General features: G+C 50.2%; 1 protein-coding gene across 11 annotated transcripts in view; it reads right to left on the reverse strand.

Annotated features, from left to right (window-relative positions):
- Positions 1-24,251, reverse strand: part of PRR5L (proline rich 5 like) — a 142,474-nt gene that overhangs the window by 55,167 nt on the left and 63,056 nt on the right. For 2 of the 11 annotated variants that reach the window (XM_025452491.3, XM_035701363.2), the window contains exon 1: positions 2,978-3,214. The exons of 1 other annotated variant lie outside the window; for it this stretch is intronic. The gene's annotated coding sequence lies outside the window, so the exon portion shown is untranslated. Of the gene's footprint in view, positions 1-2,977; positions 3,215-7,215; positions 7,375-8,329; positions 8,730-8,878; positions 8,970-9,771; positions 11,841-11,945; positions 12,078-12,879; positions 13,781-15,618; positions 15,702-24,251 lie in introns of those variants that run through there. 8 more of the 11 variants (XM_049096271.1, XM_049096274.1, XM_049096272.1 and 5 more) reach the window with 8 other exon arrangements.

A 24,251-nucleotide genomic window follows, 5' to 3' on the forward strand; every position in this document is an offset into this window, starting at 1 on the left:
CTCGGCTGGCGAAGATGCTAGGCCTCCACGCCGCCACTATGCTCTCAGAGTACCTTCCCCCTCGGGCCTCGGGCCACGGGCCACATAGTTATTTACTGAACCTTCACCTCCATGTGGACATTCCTCGGGTTCAGAGCGTTTCCAGACATCACCACACTTGTAAACCTTACCCTAAACCTGTAAGGCAGGTCGGGTAGGGATCTCGTCAGATGAGGAAACTGAGGCTATGTGATTTGGCCACAGCTGGGAGGTGTTTGGGGCAGGGAACCGGATCCAGCTGAAAGTCTTCCAACCTCAAGCCTGGCCTGCCAGGAAATTCTTCATTTTTAATCCCCGATCTTTAAACATTTTCATTATGCAACATATGTAAAGGCGGTTTTACACGCACATAAACACATCTTAAACTATGATAAACTTCCACCTGCTTAAGAAAGAGGACATTACCTTGGAAGCCCCCCACCGTGTTCCCATTTTTATGATAATAGCACACCTACTTATTTATGATAAAAAAAAAGGTCAACATACACATAAATCTGTAACAAAGTGAAAAAGGCCTCACTCTGGCCATTTAGTGCCAAGAAGCTCTCTGCCCAGAACTTTCTGAGAGGACGGAAATGTTCTAGATCCAATCTGTGCTATCCAATGTGGTAGCCACTAGCCATGTGGCTAGCGAGCACTTACAGCATGGCTAATGCGACTGAGGAAGTGAATTTAATTTAATTTAATTTAATTTAATTTTATTTTATTATTTTATTTTAATTTTAAAGACTTTATTTATTTATGAGAGACACAGAGAGAGAGGCAGAGACACAGGCAGAGGGAGAAGCAGGCTTCCTGCAGGGAGTCTGATGTGGGACTCCATCCTAGGACCCCAGGGTCACACCCTGGGCTGAAGGCAGCGCTAAACCGCTGAGCCACACAGGTGCCCCCAGTGAATTTTATTTTAGTGAGATTTTTAACAACACACACGTGTCTGCACAATATTTGAATGAAAATGGTAATCTGTTCTTTCCTCTTAACACATTGCGGCTATCTTCCCGTATCACCCTAGAGTGATCTACTTCATTATTTTTACCGGCCCCTTTATTCCATTTAGGGGATACCGTACTTAATGTAACCCATCCCCAGTGGATGTGTATTTGGGTAGTTTCCAGTTGTTAATTGCTGCAAAGGATGTGCACATGGGCCAGTCTCAGGGACCCTGTGCCTCTAACACCCACTGCCACTACAGCAGAAATAGTGCCCCAGCAGGGGAGTCGGGGGGTCTCACGCCCGAAGCTCCAAAGGATGAGTGGCCCACAGGTGGCTCTGGAATCAGGCAAAGCCCTGGCATCAGGGCTTGTTCTGCTAGTCACCGACAGTGACAGAAAAACTGGTGGCCCAAAGATACGCTCCCCTTCTAGTCCCCAGAGCCTGTCGATATCCTGTTAGATGGCCAATGCTGTGACTCCGCTAAGGATCTTGAGAGAGGAGCTCATCCTGGATTTTCCAGGTGGGCCATAAATACCATCACATGCATCCTTATGACACAAAAGCAGAAGACGCAGCATCCACCAGCCGCCACTGGAAGGAGGAGAAGGGGGTCCTCCCGCAGCGCCTCTAGAGGAGGATATCCGGCCCTGTGACACCCCGCTTCTGGGCTTTGCACCTCTGCAACTACGGCTGCGTGCAGCCACCAAGCTTGGGGCACTTTCTCATTGCAGCCACCCGGAATGAACACTCACCCGTGTGGCCAGGGGGGCGCTCTGAACCCCAGTCTGGACATCTGTGCAAAGAGGGATGGGAAGAGTGACTCTGGAGAGTTGGGGTGATGAGAGCCTGGCAGGGCTCCAGGACCTGGGCTAGACCCAGGTGCAGCTGAAGGGCCCGGGCAAAGGGGCCAGAGCTGGCCCGAGCGCCATCACTCGCCCGTGACCTGGCGGGTGACTTAGGATCCACGTGAGGGGACTCAACGGAGGCTTAAAGTCGTCCCCATATACCCAGGAGGTGCTTGATAAACGCTCCCTGTGGCTCCTCTTTATCCCACCACCGCAGCTGCATTAGCCCGCTGGGCTGCGCTCACCGGAGCCCACACGCTGCAGGACGTGAGCAACAGAAACGACTTGCCTCAGTCCTGGAAGCTCTACGCTCAAGATCAGGGTGTTGGCAGGGCTGGCCCTTGGCTCCTGGTTGGCTCGCAGACGGCCCCCTTCCCTCCGCGTGCGCACCTCCGTCCGGGTGCCCGCCGACTGCATTAGGCCCACCTGACAGGCCCCTCCTGCCTCAGCACCTCTTCAAAGGCCCTGCCTCCAAATACAGTCACATTGGAAGGTGCTGGGAGCTAGGTTCTAAACAGACGGCAGTTGGGGTTGGGGGGGACACAGATCAGCCACAACCACCACCACTGCCACCATCACAAAACGCTCTTTGCCTAAAGGCTCTAGGTTCGAGAAACCAGTGCTCTGTGCCTATTCTCCTGGGAAGGGCCCATGCGGGTAACACGGTGCAAAATGTACTTCTAGAATGATCTAAATGGGGGCACCTGGGGGGGCTCATGGGCTGAGCGTCTTCCTTGCGCTCAGGTCATGATCTCAGGGTCCTGGGATCGAGCCCCGCATCGGGAGCCTGCTTCTCCCTGTCTCTGCCCCTCCCCCTGCTTGTGTGCTTGCTCGCTCTCAAATAAAATCTAAAAAACTAAAATAAAATGATCCGAACGGTTAACTTTCGGGGTGCCTCGGTGGCTCCATCGGTTAAGTGCTGGTTGAGCATCTGCCTTCGGCTCAGGTCCTAATCCTGGGGTCCTAGGGTCGGGTTCCACATCGGGCTCCCTGCTCAGTGGGGAGTCTGCTTCTCCCTCTCCCTCTGCCCGTCCCCCTCCTCCCCGCTCGTGCGCTCGCTCTCTCTCTTGCTCTCCTTCTCTCTCTCCTGATCAGTCTCTCAAATACATAAATAAAATATTTTTTAGGAAAAAATAAATGGTCAAGTTTGGAGTGCTTACGTTCAGTTATGTGGAAATCTAGGGTCCTGGCTACAGGAAGGGCCGTGGTGGCCAGAGGGTCATCGGTGTCATCGCTGGCCTTGCTCCTCCAGGCTCACTGCACAGGGGTTTCTTTGAAAACCTCCACATATAGGATCTAAGAGATGTTTCTTGGAGGAAAAAAAAAAAATGCGGCGCCTGGCTTTCTCCCCCCAGCGGCCAGGGCCAGGGCCAGGGCCCAGGGAGCGGGGCACACAGGCCTGCAGGGCAGAAGAGGGTAGTGCACTTGGTAGGAAATGCAAATAAATTCCACTAAGGCTCTGAAAAGGGAAGTAGGACCGTGACGCAACTTAAAGAAGTGAGTGGCTTATAATGACTCTGAGGCTTCCAGGAAAAAGCCATCCTGAGGGTAAGTAACAAACATGTCAAAGAAAACTCAGCTCACAATCGGATGTGAACACAAGGAGAAGCCAGCTCCCGGGGGAACCGCGTAGACGGCCCAATTCACATGCCCCCCGCCCCGCCCCCCGCCCTGGAGCCCCTGCAGTTGGGAGGCCCTGCCCGCAGCCCCGGCCCTGGGACCTGGCCGCAGAGGTGAAGCGCCAGCGTCCTTAAGCACCGTCTGGATGCAGATACTGTCACGGAACCTGACCGACCTGCTCTCTGGCCGCCCAGAATCCTCCTTATGGGAACGCCTGGCAGGGGAGCGACGGGGCCACGGGTGAGCGCCAGCCGTGAGGCACACACGTCACCTATTCCTCCAGTATTTCCACAATGAATGGTGGGGGTGTTGGCCAAAGCCTTTCATAGATTAGGACAGAAAGCATCAGAGTGCCTCACATCCTGGGAACACGTGCATGTGACAAGTGCGCTCACGGGCACGGAGTCTAAATGAACGGCCTACTGCCTACCGTGTGGGACACTCAAAATATTCTGAGAGCCTGTGTGCATTGCCAGCCCCACCCTACAGAGAAGGAAATGGATGTGCCCAATGTTTGCCTTGTCTAAGGTCATACAGCTTATGCCAAGAACCCCACCGCCCAGGGGCCTGGGTGCCACCTCCCTTTGCTGCTTCGATGCCTTTGAAGGCTCCCCACAGCTCTCAAGAATAAATCCCCAAACTCCATCGTCATCCCGTCACGTCCTGCCACTCTCCACCCCGGCTCATTGGCCTTCCCTCATGTCCTCCAACACCACCTATTCTTTCCTGCCCCAGGACCTTCACACATACTATGCCCTCAGTGTGAAATACTTCCCATCCACTTCTCCAGGCTCAAACCCACAGACGCTTTTGAAAAAAAAATATTTAGGGGCACCTGGGTGGCTCAGGTCATGATCCCGGGGTCCTGGGATCAAGTCCCACATCAGGTTCCCCTCCCCGCAGGGAGTCTGCTTCTCCCTCTGGCTATGTTTCTGCCTCTTTCTGTGTCTCTCATGAATAAGTGTTTTTAAAAAACTTTTAAGAATTTATTTAAATTCAATTAACATATAGTGTATTATTAGTTTCGGAGGTAGAGGTCAGTGACTCATCAGTCTTCTATAACATGCAGTGTTCATCCCATCACGTGCCCTCCTTAATGCCCATCACCCAGTTACACCGTCCCCCCTCCCCCCCAGCACCCTTCAATGTGTTTCATATGATCAAGACTTTCTTATGGTTTGTGTCCCTCTCTGATTTCACCCTGACCCATAAGACCCTTTATCACCTGTCTTTCGCTTGCTCAGAGAACTCTTTCCCCTCACACCTGATTAGGTCACATGACCCCACAGACCACCCTCCTCATCCCCACCCCCTCTGTTGTCTTGTCACCCAATAAAGGACTACAGAATCAGTTCTTACTATTTTTGTGAGGTCCGTGAAGGCAGAGACTATATCTATGCTGTTCCCAGGTGCGTAGCACAGTGCAGGAATTTTGCACACACTCGAGGAATGAGCAAGTGACCCGGCCACATGAGAGGTACTACTTCCAGGAGACACGGGAACCACGGGTAACGTGTCAGCTGAGAACACCAGCACCCAAAATTAAAGGCTTTACCTACCAGTATTAAAATCTGACAAACCTGCAATTGAATCCGGCCTCTACGGTAGATTAGTTGGGTGACCTGAGTAAACGACTCACAGTGTCCTCATCTTCAAATGGCTGGGGTATGCATCTCCACCAAATAACCTAGATCATAGCTCGGGCCCATCCAAGCACCCCCCACCGCCCCAAATATAGCGAGTGTTCATACTTTCATAACACACTGTGTTCTTCACAAAACCCTTGCAGGTTCCAAGAGATGACCCAGGACTAGGGTTTGGGGCAACAGGCGCTCTCGCACATTGCTGGAAGGAGGGCACTTTGGGGCCAGCGGCAAGGCATGGACATCTGAGATTTGCCACAGGGACAAAGGCTGCGCTCTCTGACCTAGCAATTCGACTTCCAGAAGTTTTAGGCATGTCAAGTGACTTACAAAACCAGGAGTTTGACTACCGCCTTCCTTACGACAGCAACAGATTGGAAATAACCTAGATGCCCGGCAACAGAGGACTGGCTATGTAAAACTTGGGTGTCCCACAGGCTGGAGTCCTACGCGGCTCTAAGAAAGAACGAGAAAACTCTTTGTGTCCTGACTGGTGCGCCCTCCCATCCAAGTGTGCTAAACACAGAAATCACGCGTATATTCTGCTACCATCTAAGTGAAATAGATGAAAAAGACTATTTACCTATTTCGTCGCACTGCATAAAGTATCTCCGGAAGGACAAACCAGAAACTGAGAACACCTGTTGCCCTCAAAGCAAAGAGCTGAGTGACAGGGACATGGAAGGCAAGACTTCTCTCTGTAAACCTGTTTGCACCTCTGGATTTTGAAACCTCGAAAACGTACGACTTACTCAGATAAGTACGTAAGAACAACAGCGATGCCTCCCCAACCCCCACAAAAGGACAAAACATAAAGGTTACTGATTTGTTCCAAATCACTCAGCGCCTTAGAAGAAGTAAGGATTTGAACTTGGCTTCTGATCCCAAATAAGTGATCTATCAACTAGAGGTCATTCATTCATTCATTCATTCGACACAGATTTATTTCTTCAGCACTTCTGCAAGAGGAGCTGCCTCGTACAGGGACACACAGGTCAGAAAAACAAAAACAAAAACAAACAAAAGGAAGATTGACTTCTTTCCTTTTTTCCACGATGCGTCACATACTTGCCATACTTTGTGGAATGTCACAGAGGGCGGGCTGGACCCGCCCAGGCTAAAGGAGGCGGTCACCACTCAATCCAATCTGGTTTTTGTCACCTCGGGACACAAGTTCAGCTTTGCCAGATCTGAATCTCCCAAGAGATGTCATAAATCCAGATTTTTTTAAAATGTGAAATCTCGTGATTTATAAGTGTCGGCAACGAGGTCACCAAGCTGACTAGCACCCTAGGCACCTAACATACAGGTTTGGGACCTTTACTGTATTGCATCACTGCCAGGACCACCAGCCTTCTCACACCTTTCTCTGGGGCCTAAATCAGGTGTCACTTCCCTTCCTGAGGTCTGCAAGCTGATGGGTTGGTGGAGAGTCCGGTCTAGCTGGAGGCCAGGAGAACCTCAGTGTCGCCAGCTGTCCGTTCAGCCCCTACCCTGACTGCCCTATAGAACTATCCTCTAAGAGCAGCAGATGACCCCCCGCCCCGACGCCGCACAAACCCACAACCAGCCTAGTAGGTGTTTCAGGGCCCACCTACCACATCATCTAGTTGACCAGCTTCTTAACTAATCAGTTGTCTCATCTCACTCCTACCCCATCACTGATCCCGCATTAGAACCGCCAGCATCCCTACATATTACAGACACACTCATACACACTCCTCACATGGGCCAAGCCAGAAGTGTGCAGGGGACCACTAGGAGAAACACACAAGAAACGGAACCACACTGATCCAACCCGGGAAACTCGATCTGAACCCCACACTCCCCACCCCAGCCCACCAGACGGAAACCAAGTCAGAAGTGGGTATTCAAGCATGCTGAGACCGCTTTGCAAGTCACCTACCACGACTATCTTACTCTACTTGGCACTGAAGAGCGTACACTAGCTTTCGTCAGGATGGTCAGGATGGTGGCAAGCCTCTATTTGCAGCTAGCATCTCAGTTCATTTCCCGCTTGAACCTAACAAGGCAGGTTTTACGCCTCCCAGGTTGCACATGAAGAAACCGAAGCACGGGGATTAACTTGTCCAAAGGCAGAAGGTTAGTAAGAGGGACCAAGAGTCGGATCCTACCTCATTCCAGGGCCTGAGCTCCTAACTGCTCTGTTTTAAGCAGAGGTGAGAGGTGACCACCGCCCTGGCCTCCCTTCATGCACATCAACAGCTTCTTGCAGGGCTCGGGCAGCAAGCACACTCTGTCTCTCACTGGAAGGAGGCCCTGTTTTCTCATGGCCCCACCAGCTCGTGAGGTCATCGTGTTTGCTCACTTGCTCACTGACTAGCCCTGATGGCATGTAAGCTCCCCAAAGGCCAAGACCTGGCCCGCCTCACTGCCTGCCGTATCCTGCCTCGAGCACACCACTGGGCATGCACGAGGTAAACATCACACCTGGCCCTCCAGGCCACCCAGCTGGGTGGCCTCCTCTTTTCTGAGGAGCCAGAAAAAATTATCTCCCAGGATGACTGAACTGGGATCCGCCCAAGTAGTACTGTCCATGGGCAGGTGGATCTTGGCCTCGTGGGCCCGGATTCCGGGGTCTGTGTGCAGGTGAGTGTAGCGTCCGGGCCCTGGTCCCTGCAGCGGAGCAGAGCTCTTGTTTTGATTAAGGACCCAACTTCGAAACTCTTAGGGGACAAAAGCCAGCCTGGGGACAGACGCTCCCACAAACGAGAAAATGCGAAGGGTCACATCTGGACGATGGAAGAGGCTCCACGGGAAGAATGAGACAACGTTCTCAAAGCTCCACTAGAAACCAACGCAGATAGAAGAGTCTTGAGAATGTGATTTTCAGCTACAGTAAATATTAGTGCAAACAGGAGGTGAGCTCAAGTGCTCGCCTCTGCTTAGCACTCTCTCCTCAATGCCCACAGGACTCAAGGCCCTGACCATCCCGATCCAGCGAGCAGTAATTACTCCATCAGATCGTCTCCATCGCCCTGGCCTGCAAACCACCGTATAATCACCAGAAAAAAAAAAAAAAATCCCCTCCTTTGGTGTAAGTCAAGCAAAACTGTGGGGAGTCACCACACATCTTATTTACTCATCTATGAGCCCCGCTAGAAGGATCGAGTTTCTTGGAGAGCAAATTGCGAGGGTGCGGCCCCCTAAGTGGCATCCAGAGTGGTGGCGCAGGGCCTCCGGATGATAAACCGTAACGTCTAGACAGCAGCGGTAGCTGAGACTGACCATTACGTGAGCAGTTCCACTTCTGACACTTCCCACCTCGGTTTTAGCCTGGTGGGGGACACAGCGCTCCACAGCTACCGTCTCGCAGACAATAGGAGTTTTCAGCGTGGTTGGAAATGTGCTCTAGATTAACTTGTGCTATCTGGTAAAAAAATAATAATAATAATAATAAGCTTCACCCTCCCATGGCAGGAACAGGAGGTGATGCTTTTTCATGAGAAAAATGAGATCAAGGGAAAGGAAACTTCCCTCCGTGTCACGTAGCCAAGTATAAAGAGCGTTGAATAGAGACTCATAAAATTGAAGGGGCTCTCGGGATCTTATCACTTCACGGAGGTCGTGGGGTCACCTCAAGTTCATTCAACAGCCAAACATCAGGAGGTCCAGCGGGTGCCGGGATCTGAGAAGAGGAAGCAGAGAGGGTACAGGAGCATCAACTACCTGCTTCCACGGGGCCAGGGTCACGCCACAAACTCTCGGAAGTAACGTTATGAACGCAAGTTGACAGCTGTAAATGGAGATGGGTGCAGGGACGAAAGCGTAGATCACCTTTTGCGGTTACAAGGCAGAGCTAGTAAGGGGTCCAGTGAAAAACACAGGCTCCTCATTTTCTTGCCAGTGACTCTAAAGATGCTGGAGCCTAGAAAGGAACCGTCGGGAAGGAAACACAAGCTCTCAGAGGTAAGCGCTTCAGAAGCTCCAGTAGCCCTTCCCATCTGTGATGGACAAGGACAGGATGAAAAAAAAATCATATTTCCACAAAGATTTCGTGAGCACCTACTACCCTGAACACAAAGACAGGAAGGCCTGAAGCCGGGAGTGGTAAACTCGATTCTAACAGCACCGTGTTAGAGAATCCAGTCATCTCAGGTTTTGTTTTTTGTTTGTTTGTTTGTTTGTTTGTTTTTAAAAAGCTGGAAACTTGAGTTAACAAGTCGCCTAATTTTTATATTTTAAGCAGCGGAGGGCCAATCCCATTCTTTTGTAGTTAGGGGAACAGGCCCCAGGGCAACTGAGCTTGCCCCTGGTGGAGTCAAGATCAGGTCCCAGATCTCAGGTCCTTGACCTGCGTGGTCTCCAAGATGCCAGTTAGGACCGACGCATGGACTCTTTCAGCAGCTTCCCCTCTCTGCAAGGTTGATACCGACACCTTTTGGGGTGTCTTGAGAGTCACTGATTATCCTATTTTTTTTTAAGATTTTATTTATTTATTCCTGAGAGACACAGAGAGAGGCAGAGACACAGGCAGAGGGAGAAGCAGGCTCCATGCAGGGAGCCTGATGGGGGGACTCGATCCCAGGACCCCGGGATCACGCCCTGGGCCGAAGGCAGATGCTCAACCGCCGAGCCACCCGGGCGTCCCAGGAAGCTGACTGTCGTGTTGGTCAAGAATTTTAAAAAATCTTCTCAGAGCACCACCAAGGATTACCTCGTTTACCCACCAATTTGGCCTGGGGATACTTCACAGTGAAAGGGGCCACAGGGCTCCACAGCGGGGGACTCCAGCAGCTGGCATGCTGTTGCAGAACTTCCCCAAAGTGACGGTGGCAGTTGACGTAGTCTCCCCCAGAGACACCTGGGGAATGACAGTGAACCAGTTCCAAAGGCGTATGTGGAGTTCGACAGCGAGCATTAATGGGTTTCCACCGAGGATTCTTGCAGCTGAGGGCATGAGCAAGTTGTGACAGGGTCTGAGGCAGCTGAGATCAGAGCAACACACACACACACACGCATCCCAGCCCTTGCTGGAGTCCCGCCCCCAGTCCTTGGGAAGCAGACAGAAACAAATGCTTCTTTCGGGTATCCTTCCAGGCTCACCTTAAGGTGACATATATTCTAGTTCCTGAACGAGGGAGCCCAAGGTGCTCCCTCATCCTAGCATTTGCTAAAAACCGAACCCTAACTGCTGTCACAGATGCCTTCAACAAAACACAGAACTCAGCCTGTGTCAAAAAAAAAAAAAAAAGAACCAATCAAGCTAGAGGAGGTAAACGAGAAACGGGGGGCTGCTCCAGGCACCATTTGGCAAGCAGCCAAAGCGAAACCAGAACGCTGATGAATGCATTAGAAAAAATCATATATTTATACCCCAAAATTGAGGCAAGGGAAAGAGAATGAAAGCCTAGAGAGGTAATATGTGCTTTCAGGTAGCATACGATCATATGCAAAATAAATTATACAAACGTGTATGACCGGTTGCCGTGGGCCGTGGACAAAAAAAAAGGAGGGATTTTTTTGGTGAGTCCTATAACTCTCTGAAACCCTGAAACCTGTGACCTGTGGGCACAGGTCATCCATCAGCATGAAGAGGACAAGGCAAGGGAGGCACCATGTTTCAGGGTCATGCGCTTTATGGTTACACCCTTGATGCCTCATTTGCTTTACCCCAGTCCCAGCCCCCAAAAAAGCACACACACCACCCACTTTGATGAAGAACACTCGGATTTTTCACTCAAAGCTCAAGCACAGAGTAAAGGTAGCTGATTTTCATTACAGGCCTATCCTTTTGCTATACAGATAAAGAAAGGGGCAAGCCACATTCCATCCAAAAAGCTTCACATAGGAGTCCCTAAATTTCTTTCCCACAAAGAACCCAGTTCACCGGCTTGCTTTCCAGAGGCTAACAGAGCCTGATGAACCTGGCTGGGAGCTTCCGTTTTTCAACGAAGCCAGTATATAACAACATCATTTATTATCCTGCTACAGAAATGTAATATTTTTAAAAGGTGGGGAGGAAGAGAGCACTCTGTAGACATTTAAAGAATTAAAAAAAAAAAAAAGCCTCCAAAATCCTAGAATATGTGAGAACTAGAACTACCCTGGATAAAAAAAAAAAAAAAAAAAAAAAACAAACGTCAGCTTAAATTTAATAGACCGTTTAAATTCCTAGTTGATGGTAATTAGAGAGCAAGCAACATTTCTTTAAACGCTGCTAGACAGAACTTAATCCAATTTAGGTAATCACTAACCTTTGCTGGGTTCCCCCCCACCCCTCTCTCTCCTCTAAATGAAATCCAAGGATTGATCTACAAAGGCCATAAACTGGCAAAGCATAAGAAAAGAATATTTAAAGACAGAGATTGGGTGACTATTACCACAAAAGGCCAAGTCCAATTAAAATGGAAACAGGTCTCAGGAGCTCCCTAATTTAAACCGCCTATAAACTGGGGTTTCCAACCGGGCGTCATCACATACAGCCGAGGCAGGTGGGGGTCCTGCCCCGCTTGCCCCCTCTGGGTACCCCATGAGGCAAGCCAATGACCAGGGCCGGCTTCAGGTGGGCGTGAGAGCCAGCCCCTGCCAGACCGAGGCCAGTAATTCGCTATATTCAAAGTGTCCGCAGGGCCTCCCTCCTTCTTCCACCTCCTATCCCCTCCTTTTTAGAGCTCCTACACTGCTGGGGTATCCACTTCCAATCCAGAAGCTTCCGTGTGAACCACCAGGACTCCCCTGAGTACTTGGCACCCTGGATTCTTCACAGAAGGCCTTCAACGGTAGATATCAAAACGTACTAGAAAGAACAAGGGGCTTAAGTTAATGGCTGTTATGTCAGGAGAGGAACCAACCTCTCTGAGCCTCTGTGTGCACATCTTAAAATAGGGAAAATAATATTCACCCGCTCAGGCTGCCGAGAGGCTCGAGTGGCATCACCATGGCTGTAACTGGCTCATAGCAGTCGCCCAAGAAATAAGCCGGCCTGGATGTTTTCACTGCACAAGTTTCGAAGTACACCCTGGATCCCCAGGCCCTGATAAAAATGATAATCAACTCAAGGTCACCTCTGATGTCTCATCATTGCTTTGCATCATTTTACACTCCCAACCTCCTTCCTGGCTGCAAAGCGGAATCTTCCTTTGTAAAACGCTGCCTTCTGCTGACCAGGCTATCACGCTCTCTGTCCCAAATTCCTAACCTGGCCCCAAATCCGCGAAATAATTGTATTCTCTATCTTCGGCGATTGAGATACTAATTCACACTGACTTGTTAACAAATGATATGGTCTATAAGCTGTACTTTCAACATTTGCATAAAGAGAGGCAGTTCTAGGGCACAAACTTTTTTTTTTTTTTTTGGTTCATTTGAGACAGAGAAAGAGAGAGAGAGAGAGAGAGAGAGAGAGAGAGAGCACATGAGCAGAGGCAGAGGGAGAGGGAGAAGCAGACTCCCTGAGAAGCAGGGAGCCTGATGTGGGGCTCGATCCCAGGACCCAGAGACCATGACCTGAGATGAAGGCAGACGCCCTGCTATCTGAGCCACCCAGGTGCCCCGAGAACCAACTTTTAATGAGAAACATTAAATAGCAGGGATCTCTCCGAGACGCTCCCACCCTATGTCTCGAATCAACTCTGTAGTGGTCTAGCTCTGCGAAAGTGATTGAAAGGGAAAAAAGGCTGCAATTCAAGAAAGATTTCAGTATACCTGACCGCGTACAAGGGCCCTACAAAAGGAATGACCACAGGAAGCAATGAGGATCGAGAAATTATTAAGACATCCACAAAGTCCTAATAGTTCAATTCTCTGCGGATAAAAGGTCGAAACGCTGCACATACACTGTCGATGAGCAAACTTGAGGATGACAACATCTAGGGCTGGACCGCCAGCAGGGTATTTTCAGGTGCCTGTGTAACAGTTTTCTAAATACAAGATTAGGGCTTTTTTTTTCCCCCCTTCAGTAATTGAGTCATTCTGTGGTACTATGTGACGTAGAGAAAAAATAAGAAAGAAGAAGCCACCAAGTTACTCAACGAGAAGATGATCTAATCAACCACCGAGAAACAACAAACTAAAGGGAAGGTGTCCAGTACTGGCCGCCACTGGAGGCCCGGAGCGACAGGCCCAGACCCCATCCTCAGCTCCAGCCCTGCGCGTGTGTGGCTTCGGACACACTACTCCGCGGGCTCACCCCTGTAGGGCTGGGGATCTAACGGTACCCTCCTTCCTCATCACTGTTTTGGTGCAGATGGTATCACCAATGTCTCGGAAGGCAAAGCTGAAGACATAATAATAACTCACGAGGTGCTGGCCCCCACCCCTTCCTCCTTTTTTAAATAAAGGAAACATTTTTATAACGTTCAAATACCAATCGTTATTGAAGTCTCATGCACCGAGATATACATCCATGAGCCTCTGCATCTGAAAGAAAGGAGGTCTCCTCCTTACGGAACAAGGGAGTTTCTCTAAAGCCTGGAGCATTAAGGCGGATGGACCAGCTCATTTCTAAGCGTCTTTCTTCCTTTTTTTTTCTTTCTTTCTCTCTGTCTTCTTTCTCTTCCTTTCTTTCTTTCCGTCCTTCCCTCCCTTCCTTCCTTCTTTCTTTCCTTTTGTTTCCTTTTTCTTTCTTTCTCTTTCTCTTTCTTTCTCTGTCTCTGTCTTCTTTCTCTTCCTTTCTTTCCTTCCTTCCCTTCTTTCTCTTTGTTTCTTTTTTCTTTCTTTCTCCCTGTCTTCCTTTCCTTTCTTCTTTTCTTTCTTTCTTTCTTTCTTCTTTTCTTTCTTTCTTTCTTTTCTTTCTTTCTTCTTTCTTTCTTTCTTTTCTTTCTTTCTTTCTTTCTCTCTACTTCTCTCTCTTTCTTTCTTCTTTCTTTCTTTCTCCCTTTCTTTTACTTCCTTCTCCTCCCTTCTTTCTGTTTCTTTCTTTTTTTTCTTTCTCCCTCTCTCTCTTCCTTTCCTTCCTTCCTTTCTTTTTCTCTTTCTATTTTTTTTCTTCTTCTTTCTTTTTCTTTTTCCTCTTTTTTCTTTCTTTTTCTTTCTCATCTCTCTCTCTTCTTTCTTCCTTTCTTTCTTCCTTCCCTCCTTCCTTCTCTTTCTTCTTTCTTTTCTTTTTTCTTCTCTTTTTGTTTTCTTCTTTCCACTTTTCTGGCTCTGGCTGTTTGAAAGCATCCATAAAGTACCGAAAGGACAGTGGTCAGGGCTCGAAAAACCAAAGACAACCTTTGTGCACTGATTGAAGCATCGTTGCCTTCACCTGGTGGTTGCCGAGGGAAAGCGCTCTCACCAGCCCCCTCGTGGGGGGAGCAGCTCGGCCGCAGCCACGCTCCGCAGGGAGGGCGCCCGCTGCATCGCCCGCCGTCCTCCTGGGGACCCCCGCCAGGCCCCGAGGCTTCCAGCGAGGCCACCTGAGCATCTGCCAGCTCCGCTTCGCCCTCCGGACCCACCTGCGGCCCCGCGGCGTCCAGAGCGGCGCCTTCCCCCGACAGCGATTTACCCGAGCTCGGCGCCCGGCGGGGCAGCCGTGCGGCGCGGGCCGATGTCAGGGTCCCCGGAGGGCGCCCCCCGAGGCCGGTGCTGGGTGCGCGGGGCCTGCTCCACCAGCGCCCGGTGCCCGGGGCGGCGCGCACCCGCGGGGGCCTCGGAGCGTGCCCGGCCTGCGCGCACCGGCTCCAGGGCGCACGGCCCGACGCGGGGGCCGCCCGGGGCGCTCGGGCCGCTCTCGGGACCCCACGGGCCTCCCGCCGGGCGCCCAGAGGTGCTCCCCGCCTTCCTGCGGACCGACACCTTCCTGCGGACCGACACCTCGCGGCTCCGGGCCCCGGGGGACGAGGCGGTGGCGTGTGACCCGGGGCGGGCGCGGGCGCGGGGGCGGGGGCGGGGGCGACCTCCCGCGGGCCGGGCCCTGCCAGCACAGTCTGCGGGGCTCGGCCTCGGGAACGGGGTGCGGGGGGAGGGGGCAGGGCGCCGGCAACGGGGGTCGGGGCCGCGGGACCCGAGCGGGGCTCCAGGGCGGCCCCTGCGCGCACAGGCCCCTCCCCGCGTGCGCACGGTGGGCGCGCAGGGGCGAGGTCCTCGCCGGGGCGGGGGGGGGGTGTCGCGGGCTGCGCCCCGGGCCGCCGCGCTCCGTGGAGCCGGGGAGCCGGGGGAGCCGGGGGAGCCGGGCGAGCCCGGGGCAGGCAACGCGGGAGGCAGGGAGGTCGCGCGCCCAGGTCCCCAGCAGTGCCCCCCCTCCCCCCCCGCCCCGCCGCGGAGAGCCCGGGAGGCAGCCGGAAAACTTTCTTTTTCGACCTGCGGCACAGCCCGGGTCCCGCGGTCCCGCGGCCGGCGGCATCCCCGGCCCACGCCCCCCCCCCCCCCCCCGGAGGTCGCCGGCCGGTCCGGGATGAGGGTCCCCGCCCGCCGGCCCCATCCGGCCCCATCCGAGCCCGCTGCACCGGGACTCGCCGCCCCCGGGGCTTCCCCGCGCACCGCCCGGGGTCCCGGCGCTGAGTCACCCGAGCTCTCCGGGACCGGCCCCCCCGCCCGGGACGCCGCGCGCCGGGGAAGTTTCCGGGCCTCCCGGGGAAGTTCTCTTCTCTCACCCGGAGCGACGAGGGACCGGGGCTCCTCTCCCGCCGCGCGCGGCCCCGCTCGGCCCCGCCCGCCGCGCCCGCCGCGCCCGCCTCCGCCGGCTCCCGCCGGACTCCCCGACTCCCGTCCACCAGCGCCGGCCCCGGCTTCCCAGCCCGCCGCTGACACGTTTCCTCCCTCCTCCCCCTCCTCCTCCTCCCCCTCCTCCTCCTCCCCCTCCTCCTCCTCCCCCTCCTCCTCAGCTCAAGGCGTCTCCTCCCCCTCCTCCTCCTCCCCTTCTCTTCCTCCTCCTCCTCTCCCTCCTCCTCCTCCTCCTCCCCCCCACCTCCCCCTTTTCCCCCTCCTCCCCTCCCCTCCTTCCCTCCTCCTCTCCCTCCTCCTCTCCTCCTCCTTCCCTCCTCTACCTCCTCCTTCCCTCCTCCCCCTCCTCCTCCCCCTCCTTCCCTCCTCCTCCTCCTCTCCCTCCTTCTCCTCCTCTCCCTCCTCCTCCTCCCCCTCTCCCTCCTCTCCTCCTCCTCCTCTCCCTCTTCCTCCTCCCCCTCTTCCTCCTCTCCTTCCTCCCCCTCTCCCTCCTCCTCTCCCTCCTCCTCCTCCCCCCTCCTCCTCTTCTCCCTCCTCCTCCTCCTCCTCTCCCTCCTCCTCCTCCTCTCCCTCCTCCTCCTTTCCCTCCTCCTCTCCCTCCTCCTCCTTTCCCTCCTCCTCCCCCTCCTCCTCCCCTCTCCCCTCCCCCTCCTCCTCCTTTCCCACCTCCTCCTCCTCTCCCTCCTCCTCTCCTCCTCTCCTCCCCCTCTCCCTCCTCCTCTCCTCCTCCTCCTCCTCCTCCCACTTTTCCTATCCTGTACTCAGAGCATTTGTTTCCCTCCCTCCGCCCCCACCCCACCTCACCCCTCACCCTCCTCCTCCCCTGCAGCGCCTCTCACTCCGCGGGGGAGGGGGCGCCTGCACTTTTCATCCAGATCAACAATTTCAGGAAATCCAGCTCTTAACTTGAAAAGCCTGGGAGGATGCAACAGGTCCAGAGACAGAGAGAGAGAGCGCGAGCGCTCCCAGGAGACGAGGTTCCCCCAGGAACCCTCTAGCCAGGGACCTGCGCCTCACCCCCCTACTGGGCCGCCCTACCCCGAAGTCCCCCCAGGGATTGTTCCTCAGGCTCAGGACAGTGCCAGAGAGCCTGGGACTTTCACTGTTGCTTCAAGGAACAGTCCCCAGGCAGATTCCAGGAACAGTTCATTTAAGTCCATTAATGAAAATATAATTCCAGTGAAGTCTCCCTTAGGTTTGCAAAACCCTTTTAAAGCTTCTAAATTCTCTTTCCCTGCTGAAGGTTTAGTGAATTGGAGGGTCCCCCAGAGTTTGAAACAACAGAAAACCAGTCAATTTCAAAACTAAAAAAATGTAAAAATTATTTTTTCTTTTTCTTTTTCTTTCTTTCTTTCTTTCTTTTTTTCTTTTTTCTTTTTTCTTTTTTTTTTTTTGTGCAGGTGGTAAGAATTTGAGGCAGCTGCTTTCAGGACTCCCTGGCTTGTATAATTTCACCCTATGGTTGAGCAGGAAATACTTTTAAAATGCTGCCCGCTCAAACATCACACTTAGGCTCTGAAACCACAGTGACATTTGCTGAAAAAAAAAAAAAAAAAGAATGTCTTTTTATGTCAAAACTGAGAAGAAAAAAAATAAGTGTTTATTCTGATCACTGTGACCTTAACAAAACCTAAGTAAGGAAGGCTTGCCGGTCAGGGTGTGCCCAAGGGAGTTCCTTGGGGCCCCGTGAGCCCCACTTGTCCAATGATACTAAAGGAGTCTCAGTACAAACCCCAGGGTGATGAAGAGACTTTGACTCTCACCCCAGACATCACACACAGGGCAAAGCCCCTGCTCCAGCACGGGCCTGGGAGAGGAAAGCGTGAGGGGCTGGGACTTCAGCTGCCTCAAGGCAGCTGTGCTGAAGTCTTAAGAGCAAATGCCTGGCCCCAGGAGGTCAAAGTTTGTATCCCACCTCCTCCTGCTGCTAGCTGCCGGATACTAGCCAAGTTCCTTAGCTGTGCTATGCCTCAATTTACTCCTATGAAAATGGGGATAGAAGTAGTAGTGATCTCGGGGTTGCTATGAGAATGTGATGAGTTCATATGGAGAAAGCGCTCAGAGTCTCTGCAGGATTTCAACAGAAATTAAGCCATTATTATTATTATTATTATTATTATTATTATTATTATTATCATTATCTCACAGGTCAGGAAAGTGCAAGGAGAGCTATTTCTACCGGGCCACAGGAAGACGGTCGGTTGGGCACGCTCATTCTGCCCCGCTAACTCCCTCATCTCCTTCAAAAGGCTTTGTTCAGGGAGGCCTACCTTATTCTGTTTCATGTTATAGCTCACTCCTCCTTCCCAATCCCCCTCACTGGACTCTACTTTTTCTTTTGTTCGTTGTGTCTATCACCTTATAACATGTTACAGAATTTATTTATATTTTTTAAGAAACTGTATCTCACTGGGTGTTATGCTATGTTGACAAATGGAACTCCAATAAAAAATGAAAAAATTTTTAAAAATTTCAAAAAGAGAGAAAAAAAAAAAAGAAACTGTATCTCTCTCCCACCACCTCTTACTCCGAGGCCATAACATCAGCTCCATAGGAACACGGGCTTTGGGCAGCCCGGGAGAAGCTGCATGGAGCCTGCTTCTCCCTCTGCCTATGTCTCTGCCTCTCTCTCTTTGTGTGTCTCTCATGAATAAATAAATAAAATCTTAAAAAAAAACAAAAAGAAACACAAATTTGTTCTGCACACTGGTATCATTCAAGATCCTAAGACAGTGCCTGGCATGAAGTGTGTACCCAGTAAATATATGAATGGATTCACTCAGCAAATTGATGCTGTGTTGATAAGATGGGTTAGACAAAAAAAAAAAAAAAAAAAACACACAAAAAAAAACCACGCACACACACACACACACACACACAAAAAAAAAAGATGGGTTAGACACTGTGCAGCAAGAAAGAAAGTAATCGGTAGGCTTACCCAAGGATGAAAGAGGCTCCCTCTGGAAGAAGTGTACTCCCTAGTGACGAGAAGTACCCACAATATAGGTGATGCCAGCTTGGCGGGGAAGCCAGAAAAGAGTACTCAAAGACCAGAAGGGAGGTTTAAAGAGGTTAGTCTCTTCTAAACCTAAGAGTTGCAAATTGTGTAACCTGAATTTTCTTAAAATGAGAAGTGGCAAACATTTGGTGTAAATCAGAGCTTCTGTCTAATAACTATTACTATCAATGTCTTATACTTGTCAGCACCCACCTTTTAACCAAAATTCTATCTAAACACCAATGGAACATTGCCTTTTCTGAGGAAACAGAATCTTGCTAGGAGAAACCAATACAGATTATTCTATTTAAATAGAATAATTCATTTGTGGAAATGTAAATTCTAGGTCTTTGGAAGACATCGCACAGCTTGCTGTGGCCACAGCCTCTGGAATGGAAGTTGGCCGAATCAAGGTCCCTGCTGAAAAGGCAGGCCTTAGGCAGCCCCTTTAAGGTCAAGGGAGGTACCTAAACTGAATGCAGCAAAACTCTGTGACAAACTTGTGTGACAAACTCTGGCCCAGAAAAGGTACACTGAGCCAATCAGATTCCATTTCAGGAATGCAAACACACAGAGATGCACAAATGAATGCACATGCACACACACACACACACACACAGAGAGCTAGTATCCAGACCAGTAGCTGAGAGGGCATGACTTTACCTAAACCCTAGATTCTAGAAGCTGCATCATCTGTGAACCAGCTAAATGGGTATTAGATGTGCCATAGGCAAGTGGCATCGAGACAGGGAGAAGCAGAGGCCCTCCCTGGGCTGCCTTGGGATCAAAACCACCATCCAGTTTCTCCTCATCCAGAGGTGTATTTTTCTTCTTTTCCTTTGTTCTCATAACAATGCCTGCCCACCCCATCTTCATAATTCGTTCCTGTCCCCAAAAGTCTAACCAGACCAAGTTCAGAAAGGGTGATGTGACTTGTCCAGAGTTATACACAAGGTAAAAGAAGGCTAAGGCAGGGTTCCCCTATTCCAATTCAGCCCTCTTGTGCTACACCATAGGATTAACCGTGTCTGTCTCTGAATAATAATTAAAATCACTGGAATTTACAAAATCAGAGCATTTAATGCCTCAAGGATCTGTAGTATACAATGGGTGTAAAATAAATATGTGCTAATTTGAGCATTCTAGTTTGGACCTCCTGCCATAATACTTCAATGTCTCAAACAATGTCTTAAAGGCATTCCGATGAAGAAAAGCATCATCGCCTTTCATACGTTTTTCTCCTTTTTACAGATGGAAAAATAGAGGTCCTGAAAATCCTTTGCTAATAATGCCTGGCACAGAGTTTGTGAGGAGCACAGGTTGGTAGGTTGCCCAGGCTTGTGCAGCATTAGAACATACAGTTTTTCAGGTTCTCAGAGCTCTGGCCATAAAATAAGTTAATGTAGTTACTCATGATAAATACCAATCTAGATACAGAACTTGCGTAAGCACTCAGTATACATCCACAGCACCACGCCATCCATAAAAACAGGACCATTTGAGAAATAAGCTCAGCATCTGATCTAACACCAGGATATAAAATCAGTGACCTTTGGTACAGCAGGAAGACTTCACACACAAATGGGAAAAAGGCTTGCCTTCCTTCTGTCCTCCTTTTAAAACTTCCACTTGCACTGAGTGCAAAAACTGAAGAACCTGAAGTTTGTTCTTTGAAGAATTTTGGATGATACAAACAAAAATTTGTTTTTGTCCTCACCATCCTTTCCTTAGGAAAAATGGAGTATTTCTGGTGTGTTGGTTGTTAGTCACTTTTTTTTTTCTTTTTGTCTTTCGGTAGGGGGAAGGATCTGGCTTCTACTTGAAAGAGGCTGGTAGTTTTTTTGAGTTTGTAATTTGAGAATGAGTTGAATGAGAAAATCTTAAAAGTGAAAAAGAATTTAGCAATCCTACACGAATTTACCCCGGACAGTCCAGATTTCAACTATTCCTCCCCACAATTCCAAGTCAGTCCACTAGTTGACTGGCCACCTACTGGTATCAAGTACTAGGGATGCCGGTGAACAAGACAAAGTCTCTACCAGCAAAGGGCAGCAATCAAACAATAAACATGCAAATGAACACACAATGGAGATCATTTCAATACTGGCCTTTGCCATGAGAAGGATACAGGGTGTTGGAGTGACCGCAGGGAAGAGAAATGCTTGATTCAGGGTAATCCGGGATGGTCTCAGCCAGGGTAGCCTTGGCACTGAGATTTAAATGGGATTTAAATGATGAAAAGAAGAATCCATTGGAACAGAAGGATGTTCCAAATGAAAGACATGACCAATACAGGGGCCTTGAGTGAAGAAGAAGCTTGGTAAGGGAGAGGGATGAGAGGAAAACCATTATGGTGGAAGAATAGAAAACATGTGGATAGGGGCACAAGAGGAGGTTCAAGAAATAGATTGGGGTGAGATCACATAGGAAGTCAGGGTAAGCGTTTGGCCACAGTGGGAGGTCATCAGAGGGTTTTAGAGAGGAAGTACCATGATCCAAGTTCTGCATTAGAAACATCCCTCTGGCTGGCGGGTGGCAGGTGACCTAGAAAAAGGGCAAGAGTGAGAGCAGTCCTTTTGAAGAGGTGGCCTTAGGAGACCAAAGAAGAGATGATAATACTTGGATTAGGTGTAGAGCAATTATATTTGTCAAATATGGAATCGTATATGATGAAACTTTCTGATGGCTTAGCCGTGTGAGGAAGGATAGGCATCATGGGTGAGGCTTCAGTTTTTTGTTTTGTCCAAGCAATGGGATGGATGGTGGTGCCATTTGCTGAGATGGGAAAGACAAAATGGAGAGTACAGTTAGGAAGAGAATCCATTGTTCTGCGGTCGCTCTGTGAAGTTTGAAATACCTGGGTGAGAGCCAGGCAGAGATGTCAAATAGACACTTGAATAGATGAGATGGCATTGAGGGATGGGTACATTTGAGGGATAAATTTGAGAGCTCTCAGTGTTTAGAAATGGTATTAAAAATCAAAGGAGGCAGCCCCGGTGGCCCAGCGATTTAGCTCCTGCCTTCAGCCCAGGGCCTGATCCTGGAGACCCGGGATCGAGTCCCGCATTGGGCTCCCTGCATGGAGCCTGCTTCTCCGTCTGCCTGTGTCTCTGCCTCTCTCTCTCTCTCTCTCTCTCTCTCTGTGTGTGTGTTCTCTCATGAATAAATAAATAAAATCTTTAAAAAAAAAAAGTCAAAGGACCAAGTGTGACGCTTTAATGAGTGAGTAAGGACAGAGAGGAGAAGCCAGGAAGAACAGAGGAGTCTAATAAAAGAAGAGCTACCAGCAGAGGAATGAAAAGCAATGAGTTGCTAATGAGATGGGGGAAGTCCAAGGGAATGTGACGTGGAGGCCTAACGAAGAAGAGGTACCAGGAAGGAAGGCTCGGGCAAGTAGGTCCAACGCTGTCAAAAAGTGAAAGGAGAACAGAGAAGTCACTTTTCTTTGACCAAGCCCCATTGGTGACCTTGATGAGGGTCCTTTCAATGGAAGGATGTGGGAGGAAATCCTGTCAGAATGGCCTGCAAGAGAAAGAGTTGAAGAGGTGTAGGTGTAGGATCCCTGGGTGGCTCAGTGGTTTAGCGTCGCCTTCAGCCTTAGAGCATGATCCTGGAGTCCCGGGATCAAGTCCCGCATCAGGATCCCTGCATGGAGCCTGCTTCTCCCTCTGCCTGTGTCTCTGCCTCTCTCTCTCTCTCTCTCTCTGTCTGTGTGTGTGTGTCTCTCATGAATGAATAAATAAAATCTTAAAAAAAAAAGAGAGAGAGAGAAAGAGTTGGAGAGAAGGAGACAGGGAATATTAACAACTCTTACAAGAGTTTCGCCGTGAAGGGGAGCAGAGAAATGGGGCTCTACTGGAGGGGGGTGCAGAGTCAAGAGAAAGTCTGTTGACCTCATGGTCTGATTACTTTTAAATGGGTGACAATGAGTAAGGCATGTTTTGAAGGTTGATGAGAGTTATCCAATGGAGAGGGAAATTGATTTATGTCCCTACTCACAGGTCGGTGGGTTGGGGTAGAAGTTAATGCTCTTCCGAGCGCGTTCTCCAAATGCACTTTAAACATTTTTATTTTTTCCCAAATGTTTATATTTGCAAGCTCTTTTATTGTCTTGTAATTATGAAGTGGTGTTGATCTGGTTGGAAGATTTAAACATTTGTAAATGCCATGCACTTACACGATGAGACTGAGACGTTAGGGCGAACGCTGCCAAACTAAGATTTTGACACGCACAGGGAAGGTTCCCATGTCAGGACTTGTGCATTACACAACTGCAAGGGGCATCGGTCGCTTGAATTATAGTGCGCATGGCGTCTTCTGCCATTGTGCAAAATGGCAGACTTGAGCTAAAGGTTCTTTGGGCTGCCTCCTCCACCAACCGACCACTGGTATGGATCCATCTCCAGACTTTTTCTCTGCTGACGTAGGAATCTGCTATATAGACATCAACCCACTCACCACTGCCACCTCCGAAGACGCTGACATCGTACTGCCCGGTTCGTCTCTCGGAAGGCCTTTCGCATCCAGAGGCAATGGAAGATGTTCATAGCCAACCACGTACCCCAATATCTTGTGTCACAATGAGATCAGCACATGCTCGATCCAGCTCTGCACCTCCAGGCAAGACTGAACAGGAAACTTTCCAAATAAATACTCGAAGGTGTTCCAAAAAAAGTTCTTTCATTTTCCTTAGTCATTGGAGCAGACATTGGGGGATGCATCCTCAAACCATACCCTCTTTTCCAGATCTTGCAGGATGGGGCAGTGGATCATCCTCTAACTTGTGACAGGGGCCTGGTCTTCAGAGGGGGCACTTGAAGAAGAGCAGGCAAGGAGTACCAGTCAGACTACCCTTTAAGGATTCAAATAGTAGATAAGATGGCTGGTCTCCTGGCGCCCTGTCTGTCCCAGCAAGAGCTGGCTCGGCGTGCTCCTGGCTTCCTGGCAGCACCCACAGACTCATCATGACCCTCTGCCTTCAGGGATGCAGGACTCGGGTACTCAGAACTCTTTGTGGCCTTCAACCCTGTCTCTGCCCATCAATACAAGAAGCTCAAGGTTTCCCTTAGTCCTCCAGACTGTCGTCACCACTTGGCTGTTTCCATTCCCATATCTGACCTGTCTCCCAGTCCTTCCGCATCCCCCAGAACCTTCTGTTGTGTGCTCTGCAACTCACAGTCGACACTCCTAGAGATCATTGGGGACCCCAAAGGACCTTGGTTCATGTGGTTCTACCTACCAATACGTACTGGATTTGAAATTAAGCAAGAAGGTTAGCTTACTCACTTGAAAATAATTAAGAAAATCATCAAATATTTTATGAAAAATATTTTTTTAAAGTCATGGGAAGAACGGTGTCATTTTTACATTTCTGCAAATTTCTTTAACTTTCAGATTAATAGAAGACAGCTGGACTCTGCTATCCACTTCTGCATTCAGTCTGTGGTGTTATCACACATCACGTAGCCTCTGGAAAATTCCACCGTGCACTTGTGAGTGAAAAGGCAAATAATATCGTAGGCTTGCTATGAAAATAGTTGTTGACCTGTGGATCTCTGACAGGGG

Source organism: Canis lupus, chromosome 18, assembly GCF_003254725.2.
Source record: "Canis lupus dingo isolate Sandy chromosome 18, ASM325472v2, whole genome shotgun sequence".
NCBI classification, from domain to species: domain Eukaryota; kingdom Metazoa; phylum Chordata; class Mammalia; order Carnivora; family Canidae; genus Canis; species Canis lupus.